Below are 6,193 nucleotides of genomic sequence, written 5' to 3'. Positions count from 1 at the left end.
AGAAAATACAAGAAAACAATTGAAGACAAAGAGCAGTAGACTATCAAAAGAGCACAGGACACATACATATTGTATCAATATACACAGAGTATATAAAATTTGCATCTAAGCATAGATTACATACATACATATTTATGCATGTGTGTATATGTGTGTATTTATATAATCAAAATAATCACATACATGTCACTCTTTCAGTGCACCACAGAGAAGCCTAAACTGGAGTGTTTTCTGACTCTTGAAAGGCAACACTTAATTCTTCTGATATCATAATTAAATACAGTTCATAATCAGAAGCATTGCCTACTTGTTCAGAGTCTGTACATCTCTTTTCTAAGTAACAACTCCATTGCTTTGCCCTCTCTGTACTCCTCTTATGTATACTGAGCATTTTTCTTCTGAAAAAATGGCTCAAGTATCCTGTATATAGTGCAATAAAACTTCTGGTAAACAAATAAACAAATGATGCAAAGCGAATTTGAAGTTAGAAGAGGATTTTAGCTATTTTAACAAACACCTTCTCCAATGGAAATATTAATGTCCATCTTAAATTCAGGAGATGGGGGAAAGGAAGTGGAGAGATAAAATAGAAATTGACTAACATTTTATCAACTTATTCCCTAAGGATGTAATATAATGGTACTAAGATATCTTTATTAGTCCTAGCTTCTTTGGGTTTTTCCTTTTTTTCTTCTTTCTTTTTGCTATGCTTGCTAACTTTAATACATTGTCCATCTTGTTTTAGTAGGACACATACAATTGCAGTGTATAAACTATCTGCTACCCCAGTTTCTGCTAAAGAAGTCTTTGCTCAGATTCTATGTTTGCCAAGAATGAAGAAACACTGCAATACAGATTTAATTATTCTCCATTATTGCACAGACACTTATTGTTGTAGGTGGTGTTTTTAGGTTTTAGGTGGCCAATGTGCATTCCCCTTTCTTCAAGTGGAATCATCTTCACTATACTTTAGCCACCCTCCTTCCTGCTTCTCAGTTTATAAGGGTTCAGATGGCTGACTTCAGAGGCAGTTACATAAACCAAGCTTGGCAAATCAAATGTTCTGCATCTGGAATTTGACTCTTGAGTAGAACAGCTTACAATGGCGATAGCTTACTTTCCCTAGAGTTGAATACTCAGAAGGAGTAACTCCAGAGATACCCTGACCTCCAGAACTCCCTGGTTTGTGATCCTCCTCAGTTTTGCATTTTAAACATTGCTTTCATTTCTGGAATATCCAAATCCTTTCCAATAAATACAACTTTTTCTCTTAAGTTATCTTGAATGCACTTCTACAACCAAAAAGAAAAACAAAAACTTTATTTATTAGAAAAAATTTTATTTAAAAAGACAGAATGCCAACAGACTAGTTATCCAGCACTGCCCAAACTGAGGTCTACCACTGAGGTGTCCCTGTAAGAGGTAGGACCAGTTGTTAGCAAACATACCAGAATTATAACTTCCAAACAAGTCTACCCATTCTAAGGATGCTTTAACAAAAATGCTGTTAGAAGTCTGATTAATATCTTTATTCTTTTTAATAACTTTCAGTCCAAAGATGATCTACTTTTACAACTGTTCTGTCATGTTTCAATTCTTCCTTATTGTCAACAGAGGAGCAGCATTATGATTTATGTCAAAGTATTTTTATTCCATTTCAAGGTAAAATACCATGTTTTATAAACATTCCTTTTTAATACTTTAGCATCTTAGTATTTCAAGTTATACATTACCTGTATACTTGCTGGTAGCCAGGATTTGGTCTTGCCCAGGAATACTCAATAGAAAAATAATGTAAGCCACTTATGTAATTTTAAATTTCCCATGAGCCACATTAAAGTTTTAAAAACTAGGTGAAATAGATTTCAACAATATATTTTATTTAACCCAATGCATCTAAAATAATATTTTAATGTGTAATCAATATACAATTATTAATGAGATATTTTTATATTCTTTCTAATATACTAAGTCTTTGAAATCCAATGCGTGTTTCACACTTAGAGTGCATTTTAAATGAGATGCAAATTTCCATTTGAAGTACTTGGTTTGTGTAAAGACTTCATAAATTTTGCAGTTAAAAAAGTAGATTCAGCCGGGCGCAGTGGCTCATGCCTGTAATCTCAGCACGTTGGGAGGCCGAGGCGGGCAGTTCACGAAATCAAGAGATTGAGACCATCCTGGCCAACATGGTGAAATCCCATCTCTACTAAAAATACAAAAATTAGCTGGGTGTGGTGGCACGTGCCTGTAGTCCCAGCTACTCAGGAGGCTGAGGCAGGAGACTCTCTTGAACCCAGAAGGCAGAGGTTACAGTGAGCCGAGATCACACCACTGTACTCCAGCCTGGTGACAGAGCAAGACTCCATCTCAAAATAAAAGTAGATTCAATGGTACATGCCTATAGTCTCAGCTACTTGGGAGGCTGAGGCTGGAAGATTGCTTGAGCCCAGGAGTTTGAGTTCAGCCTGGGCAATATAGTGAGACCTCATATCAAATAAATAAATAAATAAATAGAAAAAATAAAAAGTCAATTCACGTACCCAAGGTGTTCTGAACATACTTAAAGTTTTTTAATAAATGAATCGTGTCAGTTTTTACATATAAACTAACGAAAATTAAATGGAATTATAAATTCAGTTTCTCAATTGTACTAGCATTTATTGAATGCTCATTTCACGTGGTTAATGGACACTCTTTGGATCTCACAGGTCTAGCTAAACCAGCTAGGTATGTGTATTTTAACTGGAGTAAGGAGAGACTCAGACATCTCCCAGACTTCACTCATGAGATTTCGACATTTTAACATTCCACAATAACTTTTGTTATTGAAGGAACAGGGATTTCTGCTTGAGGTATGCTGAGTTTCATTGGACTGTGGTTTACAATTTTTAACAAATTTGGAAACTTTTTGGCCATTATTTCTTCAAAGGTTTTTTTCTATTCTGTTTCCTCTGCCAAATCGCCCCTCATCCACCCAGCCCACCATCACCATTTCAGAACTCCAATTACCTGCATGTTAAGCTGATTGATATGGTCCCAGAGCTCACTCTTGCTCTGTTCTTTTTTCCCTTTTTTTTTTAGTGTTTTTCTTTATTTGTGTTTTATTTAGAATTGTCTCTGTTGCTATGTCTTCAAGTTCACTCATCTTTTCTTTTTTTTGTTGTTCTTTTCAAGTTCTTATTTTTTATTATTATTATACTTTAGGTTTTAGGGTACATGGGCACAATGTGCAGGTTTGTTACATATGTATCCAACTGCCATGTTGTTTTGCTGCACCCATTAACTCGTCATTTAGCATTAGGTATATCTCCTAATGCTGTCCCTCCCCCCTCCCCCCATCCCACAACAGTCCCCTGACTGTGATGTTCCCCTTCCTGTGTCCATGAGTTCTCATTGTTCAATTCCCACCTCTGAGTGAGAACATGCGGTGTTTGGTTTTTTGTCCTTGCGACAGTTTACTGAGAATGATGTTTTCCAGTTTCATCCATGTCCCTACAAAGGACATGAACTCATCATTTTTATGGCTGCATAGTATTCCATGGCGTATATATGCCACATTTTCTTAATCCAGTTTATTGTTGTTGGACATTTGGGTTGGTTCCAACTCTTTGCTATTGTGAATAGTGCCTCAATAAACATACGTGTGCATGTGTCTTTATACCAGCATGATTTATAGTCCTTTGGGTATATACTCAGTAATGGGATGGCTGGGTCAAATGGTATTTCTAGTTCTAGATCCCTGAGGAATCGCCACACTGACTTCCACAATGGTTGAACTAGTTTACAGTCCCACCAACAGTGTAAAAGTGTTCCTATTTCTCCACATCCTCTCCAGCACCTGTTGTTTCCTGACTTTTTAATGATGGCCATTCTCATCTTTTCTTCTGCAGTGTCCAATCTGCTGTTAATGTCATCCATGATATTCTGCATTTTTCACTTCAGATCATGTATTCCTTATCTCCAGAACTTCAATTTGGGTCTTTTAAAATATTTTCCACTTTTCTCTTCAACACGATCATGCTTTTCCTCTCCTTTCTTGGACATATTTCACAGTCTGTTCCTATTGTTTGTCTCCTGGTTATGGATTCTATTTCCCTGCTTCTTGGCAATGCTTGAACACTTTTGACTCAGTGCTGGACTTGGTGAATTTTATGCTATTGGATGCCAAGGTTTTATTCATTTTGTTATTGTTAATTGATAGTTTTTATATTTCTTTAAGTATTTAGGGGCTTTTCTCTAAAAAAAAAAAAATTTAGTCAGTTGGAATCATCTGATACTTCTGAGGTTTGCTTTCAGGCTTTGTGGGGTGTGCCCTTTAGTCTAGGTGTAATATGGCCCCACTGCTGAAGCAATACCCTTCTGTGAACTGAACCTAAGGCTCCCTGTGTTAGGAGGTCTTTCCACTCTGGCTAGTGGGCATATAAGCTATTTCTGGACCTGTGTGTGCTCTGGAGATTGATCTGCCTGTCTTTCCAGCAGTTCTTCTTGGTGTCAGTAGTTTCCTCACACATGTATGCAGATCGGTTCTCAGAGGAAGATTTGAAAGTACTCTCCTGCTGAGTTCCAGAGTTCTTGCCTCTCCTTCTCTCTCTTCCCCCATCCCCCCTCCCACCACTTTGCCCTCTTTGTCTCTCTCTCTCTCTCTTTGTCTCCCTCTCTCTCTCTGTGTCTTCTGGGATTGCCATAACAAAACACCATCAACTGGGTAACTTATTTCTCATGGTTCTAGAGTCTGGGAAGTCCAAGGTAAAGATGTTAGCAAATTTGGTGTCTTGTGAGGGCTCACTCTTTGGTTCATCGATGGCACCTTCTTCATTGTGTCCTATTGTGTCCTCACATAGAGGAAGGTTATGAATGAGCTCCCTTGTGGGCCTATTTTATAAAAGCTCTAATCTCATTCATCATTCATGATATCAACTCCCAAAAGGCCCCACACCTAATACTATCACTTTAGGGGTGAGGATTTCAATGCATGAATTTAGAGGATGGGGACACAAACATTCAGACCAGAGATGGCTCATGCCCTCCTGCTTATGGCTGTTGCTCTCTCTCTCTCTCTCTCTCTCTCTCTCAATCTCTACAGAAACTTCCTTTCTAGCACTCTTTCCCACAAATTTTCTCAACTCAGCAAGACCACCAGGCTCTACTTGGGTTCCCTTTCCCTGTGTAGGCAGGGGCTGGGGCCATGGAAGTGCTCACATTACTGGTTTCCCTTCCCAGGAAACATTGCCCAGTGCTGCCTGTTGTCCAAAGTCTGAAAAAATTTTGTTTCCTGTATTTTGTCCAGTTTTCCAGTTGTTTAAGAGCATAAGGTAAATCTAGGTCCTGTTATTCTATCACGGCCCGAAAGATATAAACTGTTAATTGTCATTCATTTAATAAATATTGACTGATTACCTGCTGATGAGAAACTGCAGAATGCTGGGAATCAACTATTGAACTAAAAGAAATGCAGTCCCTGCCCTCATGGTTAGCATAGCTCAGCAGGGAAGAGCAACAATAATTAAAGATTCATTCAAGTAAATATGTGATATAAACCATGATAAGAAATGACAGAAAGTAGAGCACTGCAACAGCATATAATGGGAAAAACTGAGTTTGGGCAATCAAGCAAAGTTTCCCAAAACAAGGACATTTTTAACTAAGATTTAAGGAATAAGTAAGATTGGTACCTGCACTGTGCAGGGTAGCAAGACTGCCAAGGAGAACAGAATGTGCAAAAGGCCTGTGGCATGATGGAATCATTAGAAATCATCCAGTCCAATCCTTAGGTTTGCCAATGAAGAAACAAAGGCTCAGAGAGTTTAAGGCTCATGTTAGTGTCAGAGCAAGGACTAAAACCCAGGACTCCTACCTGGGTCTAGTGCTCTTTCCATTCCACCATGTTGGTAAGCAAATGTAGAGAATACTAAAATATCTTATTAATGATATTTGTCATTTGATGGTCCATGATCTATTATGGGCAATACATAATTTTGTAATTTATTTTCATTTAAAAATAATAATGGCCAACATTGTATTCAAGATATACTTTTAATTGCCAATATTTTTATGTATTTACAAAGAATATTCTGTAAAGTGTAAATAAATGTACAAGAGAGCAAAAAACAGAACAGAAAGAACACTCATGCATTTATACACTGAAGCCATAACAGCATCATAACGGCCTGGGAGTGTTCACGCAGTTCCC

The sequence above is a fragment of the Hylobates moloch genome, unplaced genomic scaffold, assembly GCF_009828535.3.
Source record: "Hylobates moloch isolate HMO894 unplaced genomic scaffold, HMol_V3 SCAFFOLD_9, whole genome shotgun sequence".
In the NCBI taxonomy this organism is placed as follows: domain Eukaryota; kingdom Metazoa; phylum Chordata; class Mammalia; order Primates; family Hylobatidae; genus Hylobates; species Hylobates moloch.
The sequence above is the reverse complement of the archived record's forward strand: the minus strand, read 5'-3'. Positions refer to the sequence as shown.